Raw genomic sequence first — 13,713 nt, 5'->3', positions numbered from 1 at the left:
ACCATGCCTAGTAAATCACTGCACTGTTGAAAACAATCTTTGGATTGATTACTGCTTTACTTTACTTAGTGGGAATCTATTTGATGAGGCATACATAACTAGCAAGTGACAACAACCACTAACTACAGTAGTAACAAAAAATAAAAACACCTACAGCCGTCCTTATGATTTTATTTTATTTTGTCACTTCCAGTTTTGACACTTCATTGCATCATCTTCAGGCTGTTTTGATGTGGTACAGGTTGATACAATCCCCATGCATAACCCATCAGTTGCCAGCATTACTGGATTTGCAGATAATATGAAACTTACGTGTCAGCACTCCAACCATCAACTGTCAACAGTAAGTTTCAGATTATCTGTGAATCCAGTAATGCTGGCAACTGATGGGTTATGCATGGGGATTGTATGAACCTGCACTGCATCAAAACAGCCTGAAGATGACGCAATGAAGCATTGAAACTTGTAGTGACAAAATAAAATAAAATCATAAGGATGGCTGTAGGTGCTTTTATTTTTTGTTACGATAGTAAACGGCCGTCGTCCCAGAGACATCCTGCTAAAAGGATGGACAGACAAAAGACTAACTACAGTGGATGACATACATCATGTGGTGGTGGTGTATATACTGGACAGTCTGCAGACTAACATCTCCAAGTATTGCCCATGGCTCTGGAGAACTTTGCACAAAAGACTTGATTGATTGATTGATTTCTTTATTAATCCATGTAACAATTTACATTGTGTGGATTTCGTCAGCAAATCATATACAATACAATATACCTACAATTATACACATAAAATTAGTATTTACACACATTTTTGAGGTATCTTAAATTAGTTTTATATCCTTATGTAATTTGTAATTTTCTTATAGTACTGTACAATTTTTGATTACATATCATAATTATTTCCTCATGTATTACAATGCAGGCTACTTTAATTACACTACATGTTTTAATTCAGATAGTCCGTTACTGCGTAATAACTTTTATTTAATAAAAAAAATTTTAGTTTTGTTTTGAACTGTCCGATTGTGTCAATATCTCTTATTTTTTGGGGTAATTTATTATATAATTTAACAGCATTGTACAACAAGCTCTGCTGAGTTTTAACTTTATTTTTCCTCTCTAGATGCAGATTGAATTGGTTTCTAGTTTCATAGCTGTGTACTAATGAATTTTTCATATAGCAGTCAATATTTTTTTTTACATACATAACACTTTGAAAAATGTATTCACAGGGGACAGTTAGGATTTCCAACTTTTGGAAATGTTCAAGGCAGTGAGCCCTACTGCCACTCTTGGTTATTATACGAATTGCTCTTTTTTGTAATTTGAAAACTATTTGAATATTTTTACTGTTGACTCCCCAAAATATTATTCCATAGGTAATAACAGAGTGGATATAAGAAAAATATACAGATCTGACACATGTAGTATCACAAACTGCAGTCAGAATTCTCAGAGCATAGCATGCTGTAGCGATTCTGTTACTAAGTATTTTAATATGTTCTTCCCACTTTAACTGACTGTCAACATGCATACCAAGAAATTTTGTGTAGTCTACACATTCTATAGTTTCATTGTTTAACTTAAAGTTGTTAAAGTGTGGTTTTTTGCAGACATAGAAGTTAACAGCATTTGTTTTTTTAAGATTTAGTGTTAATTTATTATTGGATGCCCACTCACGTACACTGTTTAGTGTTTGTTCGGCTTTTTCTTTTAGTGCATCTGGTGATTTGTCACTGATTAGAACATTTGAGTCATCTGCAAACAATATTGTTTGTCCATTCTTGATGCTCTGTGGGAAGTCGTTTATGTAAATGAGGAATAGTACTGGGCCAAGGACACTATCCTGTGGGACACCTATATTTACATAATTTGGGTCTGAAGTATACTTTACAATATAGTTTGAGCAACTTGAAATATGTGAGATTTCAGTTATCTGTCTTCTATTTTTTAGATATGACTGGAACCACTTTTTCACAAGTCCCCTAATTCCAAGTTCATCTAACTTATTTAACAATATGTTGTGGTCTACTGTATCAAACGCTTTAGTTAGATCAAGAAATATACCTGTTGTGTAGTTCCCTTTATCTAATGCTTCTAGAATGTGTTTTGTGAGGTGTGCTGTTGCTGATTCTGTGCTTTTCCCTGATCGAAATCCAAACTGGTCAACAGACAGTAAGTTGTATTTATTTAAATAATTGATTAGCCTATCTTTCATAATAGTTTCTAATAGAAAAGACTGGTTTTAAGTTTTCAACAGATAAAATAATTTGTTTTAATAATATTGGCCACAATTTTAATGAGCTGAGATTGTGTTTTAATGGCACTATACTGAATTTTATACAGTCAGTCACATTACTTAGTCTTACATTTGCTCATGGGCTCATGATTAAGGCATTTGCAGAACTTTAAAGAAAATTGCTTAAATTGACAGTCATTCCAAAATGTTTCAGAGGAAAGGTATGGGGTGAAACACATCCTGTCTACAACAGTTCTATAAAATGTTAATTCAGTCAACTGAGACTATGGGTGTGCCACTTATGATTTAACACTAACAACATATTATTTGTAAACTGCCCATGAATCATAAAGCTTCTAAGGAATCAGGAAAAACAGCTTGTAGTAAAGAATAACAGTAAATATGGAATTCAACTCACAGTGTTGGAGAAAAGAGTCATCTTTGCTGATAAAGAGACCCCGACCAATTTGTACATTACTTGTATACAGCACCTTGAATATGGCAAATTTGATCTGTTGGCATTCATTCACAGTATGTATCATCACTAGAATAATTCTCCATTTGTCTCTGCCACCCTTATATACTTTGTTACACATCATGTGCCTACTATGTCAACAAGTAGCATTCTGTATCATACCATAAGAGACAAACAGCAGCATGGCCGTAATGAACCAATGTTTAATCTTCTTCCACATACAAGCAAAAACTGTTTGAGAACGTAGACACAAATGTGGAAACAGTGCAGGTATTGCCAAAAGCAGTTGCTGACATTAAGTATGAACACTATCTGAGGGCGAGTGCCTGCTGTAGTGCACTTATAAAGAAGCAGCAGATTCTGTGCTGTGTGCACAAGTCATGTGGCCCACTACAGATGGTTTCTGGTGGCTGGCCCACACAGATGTTGGCAGAATATTCTAAGTTAGTGTACCACCTGCTGGTGCTGCACCACATTTCCAAGTATTATGTACAGAGTTAAAGGGGCTCTCTCCCCTTGAGGAAAAGGTACTTTGCTGATGTGGGCATCTGGGCACCTGTTGAAACATTCACAGCCTTTGCATCAGATGTCGCAGGCAATGATGGTGGTGACAAAGGACATTCTGGGCCACAACCAGTGAGTAGTGGTGGAAATTGTGCGGCCACAGACACGCTCGGCAGCTGCTCCACCACAAAATATCATAAGAGAGGACCGGTGACAAGGACATTGGTAGCATCTCAATGTCTGATTCTGCAACATGATGGAACTGCACCAATGGTGATGTTGCTTGCCATTAGGTTGGGGGTGCCAGGGATGTTGGTGTTGAAGAGCCCTAAAGCGCTGGCCCAGCTGGTGGCGCAATCATCAGCAGCATTGAAGCACTGTCGGACGGCCCTGCAGCTGGTGTGAGGAGGCTTGATGCTGGAGGAGAGGCACAAGGCAGGAGGTGGTAACATCCACAAGGACAGTAGGTCTGCACCCACAACAGGGATGCCCCATGAGACTGGGAAAAGCATTGAGGGGAGAGGCGGAGGCAGCACCGACAGCAGCAGACCTGTAGCTCTCACCGTGGTGCAAAGATGCAGCTGGTTGTGGTGGTGCACCACCAGCCCATCTGTAGTGCACACTATACAGGGGCAACAGCCTCAGCAGCTGTGGACTGTGGCCGGAATCCATTAGGGCAGCAACTGAACCCCTGAGCCCAGATTGTTGAGCCAGGAGCTAACCACAATGAGAGCCATGCCAATTGGCATTGGTGGTGTTGAGTGAGCAGATGCAGGGTGGTATGTGGCAGCTACCATGGAGCATCTCAGCTGGATGTCACACCTTTGTAAACTGGTAGGAACTCAAGAAGCTTGTCATGGCATCGTCTGTGGAGGAGTCTGCGATGTACTTCTTCATTTAAACATTGAATGTGTGAACAAGGTGTTCAGCTTCAGCATTATATTGGTAGTGAAAAGAAGCAGCAGTCATGTGGTGAGTGCCTTGACAGGCACAAAAATTGTGGAAGGTCTGAGACACAAGTTGTGGACCATTACTTGTCACAAGCATATGAGGCAATTGTTCAATATAAAATTTTTTGGAAAGGGCCTGAATCACAGCTGCAGCTGGCATTGAAGGATGGTGGATAAGATACAGATGTTTAGAAAAAACGTTGACAAGTGACAACTGAGAAGAATTTAGGAAGGATCCTGTGAAATCAATGTAGATATGTTACCCCAGATTCTGCGGTGCGGACCACAGAGGGGGCATTACCCGTGGCGCCACCTGTTGGGTAGCACACTGAGAGCAGGCCATGACAAGCAACCATGCAGAATGAGGTGAACAACTTGACATAAAACCAGATCAACAGTGACAGCAGCTATGATTCAGGAGCCCACAATTGGAAACCCTTCCACTTTATGTTGCATCTCAATGTCTAAGTGAAAACAAAGGAGCTCATCCTGATCAAAAGAAAGATCTGGCCCACTGGAAGCTGGGACAGTGCATTGGTGTTGGCACGGTGTGCGGTTGGCCAAAAATGTATTTCATAGTTATAGTGAGACAGAAATGAGACCCAGTGTTGGAGGTAATGTGCTGCTTTATTAGGTAATTGGGCAGGAAGATTAAACAGTGAAACCAAGCGCTTGTGGTCAGCAATGAGGTGGAACTTGGCCCACACAAGAACACATGAAACTTTTGAGGACATACATGATAACAAGTGCTTCCTTTTCAACTTGAGAGTGGCGCTGCTGAGTGGAGTTGAGCATTTTTTGTGTGTATGCTATCAGAGTTCAGAACCATCCTACTATTGATGTGCAAGAACAGCCCTAAGTCCATATTGAGAGGTGTCTGTAGCCAAAACCACGTGGTTGCCAGGGTGGAAAATAGCCAAACATCTCATTGAGGGAATAGGCCAACATGGCCACACACAGAATAAATTTTCTATAGTAAGCAATTTTATCTAAAAATGCTAGGAGTCCTTTGACATTTGTAGGGCACAACAGAGCTGTGACCACAGTAATATGATGACGTAAAGGCTTAACACCATCTGAGAAACCTCTAACCCTGAATACACAATGAGTGGCTGAAAAAAGTGTAAATGGATAAGTTGGATTTCAACCATGCAGAATGTAAGGTGGTGCACAAGGTGCATAAGTTAGGTAAATGCTCTTCCATGGATGCACCCATCACAATGATGTCATCAAGATAGTTGATGCACCCCAGAACAGACGTTATCAGCTGTTCCAGAAAAAAAATGGTGAAAAATTGCTGGGTTGCTAGCCACACTGAACCACAGGCACTGATATTTGTGCAGCCCAAAGGGCACATTAATCACAAGGAGCCATTTAGAATCCTCATAGAATGGAACTTTAAACAGGCTTTGGATAAATTAGTTTGGGAAAACAGTCATGCATGTGGTAGGCCACTCAGTCCGTGTAATATGCCATATGACCCCCATCGAGTCAGGCTGTCCAATTTCGATTTCGGTAATAGGCTGTATGTCCTCCAGCAAGCCAGCCTGTCCAATTCTGATTTCACTAGACTATGCAAAGCCACTGGAACAGGGCACACGTGGAAAAAGCACAGCCACACTAGAGGTATCAGAGTAATGTGGGCTGCAGAATTAGTGGCACTACCTAATCCATCTGAGAAAAAGAGTCAAGAACTCAGAACACAGAATATGTAACTATGACTAAGGGATCTAGTTGTAAATGAGGCGCACTGTATCTGAAATAAAAAAGATAAGAGCACTGAAAGCATTCAGAAAGAATAAATTTGTGGTACCAGCATCATTCACTACCAAAGGAGTCCAAGAATTAACCATAGATTTGTACATTGTGGGAGCTGTAAAGTGCCACAAAATTGGAATATGCTGCTTGTTGTAACCCTCATAATGTTGAGTAATTGGAGACAATGCCAGAGATCCCAAATACACATAAGTTTGTGAGTTCAGTAAACTCATGGCTGCACCTGTATTCACTTGTACTCTGAGCACTTTGTCCATCACTCACACTTCGATCAAAAGTTTGTTGTGAATTGTAAGCACTGGAGACACACAATCAACATACATGTCTATGTCCACAGGAGAGGGCTGGGAATGACACACTAATGGCATATGTCCTTTTTACTATGGTTGTTGCAAGACACCCAGTTCTCGGAGCATCCGGTCCTGTTATATTGCATGAAACAGTATGGACAAGACAAGAGCACCGAGCACTGCCATTGCTGTGGTTCTTGTTGTTTTTGTTTGGCATATCACTGTTCAGTGCCGCACGGAGACTGCATTTGTATGGTTGCCACATTATCCTCCCCCTGAGATGTGACCGACACCTGACAACCAGGAACAGGAGCCACTGTGGCAATGTGACACTAAGTCTCAATCTGATCACCAGCAGCAAGAGACATCTCAAAAGATTGAGCAATATTTAACACTTCAGCCAAAGATGGATTCTCACATTGTACTATGTGTTGACATGCCTCCTAGTCAAGAGGCAATTGATTGATGGTGTGAGAGATCATAGAATCAGCACAGGAATCATGATGAGCATTGGTAACAAACTGACATTTCTGACGGATCATGGAATTCAGCTGCCCAAGCTAAGTAGGACTAGTAGGGCTATTTATGACAATGATGGAACTGTACACCCGATGCAATGACATGCAGGCATTTATGGTGGTAGTTGAACAACAACTTACACATTGCATGGAACAAAAGTAATGCAGGTTTCTGGAGTTGGGTTAACTGGCACAACAAGTGGTAGATCCGAGTAGAAATCCAAGAAAGGAATGCCTTACACATGTTTGCATCAGTGACACCAATGTGAGGAAGTGTTTCTGAAGCTGCTTCTCATAAGCCTTCCAGTCTTCAGCTGCATCGTCATAAGGGGGAAAGGATGGCGGATACACTGATGGCAGGGAACTCACATAGTCAATGTGGCTGACAAGCCCATGAAAGCAACCACAATAGCTTGCTGCTGCTTGAGGAGAGATTGAAGCATTGCCTCCATAGACAGAAGAACTGAAGGAACAACCAGATAGACTGAACATGTGGAAGAGAATGCCACACTCATTGTCATTTGTATCATACTGTAAGACACAAACAACAGCATGACCACAATGAACCAAAGTTTTTTTCTTCTCTGCATACAAGTGAACACCATTTGAGAAAAATGACATAAACATAGAAAAATCCAGTTACTGATACAAGCAATTGCTGGCAATTAGTATGAGCACATTATGAAGGGGAGTGATTGCTGCACTGCACTTATAAAGAGGAGGGCTCCAATAGACAGTGCAGCAAATGCCATGCCATGTGCACAACTCATGTGGCCCACTGCAGGTGGCCTCTAATGACCGATCTGCGCATATGATGTTGGTGGAACACTCTAAGTGTAGCGTGCTGGCGGCCTCGTGCCACAGCACATATCCAAGTATTACATATGGGGTTATAGAACATTCAGAGTTGTGATGGGCAGTGGTCATAATTTTTTGGCTCGTCGTGCTGACTGTTCATACATTTAGGCTATCACAATTTTTCCCTCTAACTGTTACATTATTGTTAGTGCAATGGGGATGAGAGTTTACCCGTTGTTGTAGTGGTGAGCCAGTAAGGCATACTGACTCTTATCAGAGCATTTCAGATCACCATGTGTCATTGTTTAATGTGACCTCACAGCTGATACGGTAAATTAAAAAGAAAATTAATTATTATTCAAAGAACATCGTACTTTGTAATAATAATAATAATAATAATAATAATAGTAATAGCTGTAGTAGTAATAATAATAAATAGATAATAAATAGATAATAATAAATAGAATAATAATAAATAGGTAATACAAATATTAAAGAATAACTAAAAGAAAAATATAGACAAAGACTAACAAAAATACTGAAAACAGAATTGACAGCAAGAAACAAGACAAAAGCTATAAATACTTATGCTATACCAATATTGACCTACTCATTCGGAGTAGTGAAATGGAGTAACACAGACCTAGAAACACTCAATACACTTACACGATCACAGTGCCACAAATATAGAATACATCACATACATTCAGCAACAGAAAGATTCACATTAAGCAGAAAGGAAGGAGAAAGGGGATTTATCAATATAAAAAACCTACATTATAGACAGGTAGACAATGTAAGAAAATTCTTTCTAGAACGAGCAGAAACTAGCAAAATACACAAAGCAATCACTCATATAAATACACTCCTGGAAATGGAAAAAAGAACACATTGACACCGGTGTTTCAGACCCACCATACTTGCTCCGGACACTGCAAGAGGGCTGTACAAGCAATGGTCACACGCACGGCACAGCGGACACACCAGGAACCGCGGTGTTGACCGTCGAATGGCGCTAGCTGCGCAGCATTTGTGCACCGCCGCCGTCAGTGTCAGCCAGTTTGCCATGGCATACGGAGCTCCATCGCAGTCTTTAACACTGGTAGCATGCCGCGACAGCGTGGACGTGAACCGTATGTGCAGTTGACGGACTTTGAGCGAGGGCGTATAGTGGGCATGCGGGAGGCCGGGTGGACGTACCGCCGAATTGCTCAACACGTGGGGCGTGAGGTCTCCACAGTACATCGATGTTGTCGCCAGTGGTCGGCGGAAGGTGCACGTGCCCGTCGACCTGGGACGGGACCGCAGCGACGCACGGATGAACGCCAAGACCTTAGGATCCTACGCAGTGCCGTAGGGGACCGCACCGCCACTTCCCAGCAAATTAGGGACACTGTTGCTTCTGGGGTATCGGCGAGGACCATTCGCAACCGTCTCCATGAAGCCGGGCTACGGTCCCGCACACCGTTAGGCCGTCTTCCGCTCACGCCCCAACATCGTGCAGCCCGCCTCCAGTGGTGTCGCGACAGGCGTGAATGGAGGGACGAATGGAGTCGTGTCGTCTTCAGTGAAGAGAGTCGCTTCTGCCTTGGTGCCAATGATGGTTGTATGCGTGTTTGGCGCCGTGCAGGTGAGCGCCACAATCAGGACTGCATACGACTGAGGCACACAGGGCCAACACCCGGCATCATGGTGTGGGGAACGATCTCCTACACTGGCCATACACCACTGGTGATCGTCGAGGGGACACTGAATAGTGCACGGTACATCCAAACCGTCATCGAACCCATCGTTCTACCATTCCTAGACTGGCAAGGGAACTTGCTGTTCCAACAGGACAATGCACGTCCGCATGTATCCCGTGCCACCCAACGTGCTCTAGAAGGTGTAAGTCAACTACCCTGGCCAGCAAGATCTCCGGATCTGTCCCCCATTGAGCATGTTTGGGACTGGATGAAGCGTCGTCTCACGCGGTCTGCACGTCCAGCACGAACGCTGGTCCAACTGAGGCGCCAGGTGGAAATGGCATGGCAAGCCGTTCCACAGGACTACATCCAGCATCTCTACGATCGTCTCCATGGGAGAATAGCAGCCTGCATTGCTGCGAAAGGTGGATATACACTGTACTAGTGCCGACATTGTGCATGCTCTGTTGCCTGTGTCTATGTGCCTGTGGTTCTGTCAGTGTGATCATGTGATGTATCTGACCCCAGGAATGTGTCAATAAAGTTTCCCCTTCCTGGGACAATGAATTCACGGTGTTCTTATTTCAATTTCCAGGAGTGTACATCAGCTACACCACTGCAATTTCATAACCACTTCTACAACCCTTTAGATCACATAACATCAACAGATACGAAGAAAGTAAATTGGAAAAAGAAAACACTACATGGCAAGCACCCGTATCATCTAACACAGCCACACATCGATCAAGATGCATCCAACACATGGCTAAGAAAAGGCAATATATACAGTGAGACGGAAGGATTCATGATTGCAATACAGGATCAAACAATAAACACCAGATATTACAGCAAGCATATTATTAAAGATCCCAATACCACAACAGATAAATGCAGACTTTGCAAACAACAAATAGAAACAGTAGATCACATCACAAGCGGATACAGAATACCCCAGAAGACATGACAATGTAGCAAAAATAATACATCAACAGCTTGCCTTACAACATAAACTTATAAAACAACACGTTCCCACATACAAGTATGCACCACAAAATGTACTGGAGAATGATGAATATGAATTATACGGGAACAGAACCATTATAACAGATAAAACAACACCACATAACAAACCTGACATCATACTCACCAATAAAAATAAGAAATTAACACAACTAATCGAAACATCCATACCCAATACAACAAATATACAAAAGAAAACAGAAGAAAAAATTGAAAAATACATCCAACTGGCTGAGGAAGTCAAGGACATGTGGCATCAGGATAAAGTTGACATTATACCGATTATACTGTCAACTAGAGGAGTCATACCAGACAATATCCACCAGTACATCAATGCAATACCGCTACATCCAAACTTATATATACAACTACAGAAATCCGTAATTATTGATACATGTTCAATCACCCAAAAGTTCCTAAATGCAATATAACATATACCGTACAGTTAAAAGGAAGTGACGCTTGATCAAGGTCCGCGTCACTTTCCATTTTTAACCAGACTTAACGTCTGAGAAAGTAAAGAAGTAATAATAATAGAAATCACTTCAAGTATGAACAAGTATATTGAAAATGTTTGCATTTGTCATTATTATACTAAATTACTTCAAATATGAGACATAAAAGTGAGCTCAGAAAAAGAACATATGGCAAACCAAATCATGTAAGTTTAGATAATTACAAATATGCTGAAGTCAGAAGAGTGGAAAGGAAACTTGATCATATGTAACATAGAGAAGAGAGAGGACCACATTTTTCATTATGCACAGAAATTTAATACAGGGAAGAGCAAAAAATTAATCAATGAATGATATTAAGTAAAGGAAAATAATTAAAAATGACATGTGAAAATTACTATCTGAACAAAACCCAAGAGAGTTTTTACATTTGTAGGGTAAGTAGGTAAGAGGAACTATATCAAGCTTCTACCAATAATAACTTGAAGTGCTGATAAAAGATATTGTGGCAGTGTAACGCTGGAGAAGGCAGGGCAGGAATGGAGGGACTTTACTAAGGCCAGTGACATTTTTAATCAAAGCTACGTTGAGGTGAGGTATAAAGTACTATGTAAGAACTCTCCAAAAGTAAAAATCATAGTTACCATCCTCAGTATGACAGAATGCTACTCCTTGCTACCAATAAATTAACTGAAAGTGATGAAAATAAATCTCTCTTTAAAACCAAGAAACTCTGATAGTGCAGATAATAATGTATCTACCATGATAACAGGCAGCTATTCAGATTAGCTGGTGAAGTGATTGATTCTTCTGATAAATTCAATTGTGGAGGGTGGAGTATTTCTTAAATTCCTTCAAAAAACATTGGGCTTTGTCTGTATTTTAATGTGAAGGCAAGAAAAATTCTGAAAGGGAAACAAGTCACATTCCATATTCATAGATTTCTGGAAAGTGTTTGACATGGTGCCTCCATTACTGACTGTTAACAAACACCTGAGCATATGAAATAGGTTCTCAGATATGTGAGAGACTCAATGACTACTTCAATAACAGAACCCAGTATGTTGCCTGGGACGGCAAGTGTTCATCAGAGACAAAGGTATCACCAGGTGCTCCCCAGGAATGAGTGATAGGAATGCTGTTGCTGTGTATATACATAAACAATTTGATGGATAGAGTGAGTAGTAATCTGTGGTATTTTGTAAATGATGCTGAAGTGCATGGGAGAGAGCTGTTGAATGACTGCAGGAGGATATAAGATGACTTAGACAGAATTTATATTTGATGTGATGAATGGCAGCTTGCTATAAACATAGAAAAATATAGGCTAATGCAGATGAGTGAGAAAAATAATCATGTAACATTCAAATACAATATCAGTAGTTTGCTGCTTACACAGTCACACTGATTAAATATCTAGGTGTAACATTGCAAAGCAATATGAAATGAAATGGGCACATAAGATTGACTGTAGGAAAGGCGAATGATTGACGTCAGTTTCCTTCTAGAATTCTAGGAAAGTGTAACTCATTGATACAGAAGAACATTTGTGTGACCCATTATTGAGTATTGCTCAAGTGTTTGGTACCCACACCAGATTGCATTAAAGGAAGACATTGAAGCAATTCTGAGGTGTGCTGCTAGATTTGTTACCAGTAGGCTCAATCAACATGAGGGTATTACAAGAATGCTTTGTGAACTCAAATGGATCCCTGGAGGGAAGACAATGTTATTTCCATGAAACGTTGCTAAGAAAGTTTAGAGAATTAGCATTTGTGATTGACTGCACAACAGTTCTATTGCCACCAACATACCTCTCACGGAAGGACCATGAAGAAAAGTTGAGAAAAATTGGGGCTAGTAGAAAGTATGTGGACAGTTGTTTTTCCTTCACTCCATTTGGGAGTCTAACATTAAAAGAAATGACTAGAAATGGTGTAAGGTATCTGTTATAGCAAAGACAAACATGATTTACGGAACATAGTATTTTATAGAGCAATACATAAGATACAGATTGTGTGTACCACTGAATACAATGATTGGACATCAGTAACACAGCAAAAAGAATAGACTGAACACTTGTTTACAATCACTTAAATTATGCTGCTTCTTTGGTGGCTCACCAGAGCGCACCAGGTGGCCGACCCAGGTGGCCTCTATAAACAGGCCTGTGAACTGTATGGACATGCACACTCTGAAATTGCATGCATCATGAGTGAAGGTACTTCAGTACTCTCCACCATGACTGATGGCTTGCAGAGTACGTAGATGTAGACAAGATCACTGAAACTTTGGAAGAATGCTATCAGATGCATTAAAAACTTAGAGAGCTAAATGTACAGACTGTACCTTCCCAGTATCTCTACAAAACAATTATGTACTTAAAGAATAACCACACTTTTTGAATAAAGTCAAAGACATATATATGGCAATGGCCTTGCCGCAGTGGATACACCGGTTCCCGTCAGATCACCGAAGTTAAGCGCTGTCCGGTGTGGTCGGCACTTGGATGGGTGACCATCCTGGCCGCCATGTGCTGTTGCCATTTTTCAGGGTGCACTCAGCCTCGTGATGCCAACTGAGGAGCTACTCGACCGAATAGTAGTGGCTCCGGCCAAAGAAAACCATCAAAACGACCAGGAGAGCGGTGTGCGGACCACATTCTCCTCCTATCCGCATCCTCATCTGAGGATGACACAGCGGTCGGATGGTCCCGATGGGCCACTTGTGGCCTGAAGATGGAGTGCAAAGATATATATAGTTATGATACACAAAATAGACTTCTTGAAAATCTTGAAATGAAACGGCTTAAATTAACTGAAAAGGGTCCCATAAATGTACATGATTCGTCTGAAGAACATTCTGGACAGTGAGTGGTTTGGCCATCCATATTGCCTGCCCTAAATTCCATCAAACATTTATGGGACATAATCGAGAGGTCAGTTTGTGAACAAAATCCTGCGCTGGAAACACTTACACAATTATGGGTAGA

The 13,713-nt window shown here is 41.1% G+C and overlaps 1 pseudogene; it reads left to right on the top strand.

Moving 5' to 3' along the window:
- The first annotated feature begins 13,148 nt into the window (after nt 1-13,148).
- Nucleotides 13,149-13,266, top strand: LOC126471679 (5S ribosomal RNA; annotated as a pseudogene).
- Nucleotides 13,267-13,713: the final 447 nt, after the last annotated feature.

Source organism: Schistocerca serialis, chromosome 3 (assembly GCF_023864345.2).
Source record: "Schistocerca serialis cubense isolate TAMUIC-IGC-003099 chromosome 3, iqSchSeri2.2, whole genome shotgun sequence".
NCBI lineage: Eukaryota > Metazoa > Arthropoda > Insecta > Orthoptera > Acrididae > Schistocerca > Schistocerca serialis.
This window is presented reverse-complemented; position numbering and strand designations above follow the sequence as displayed.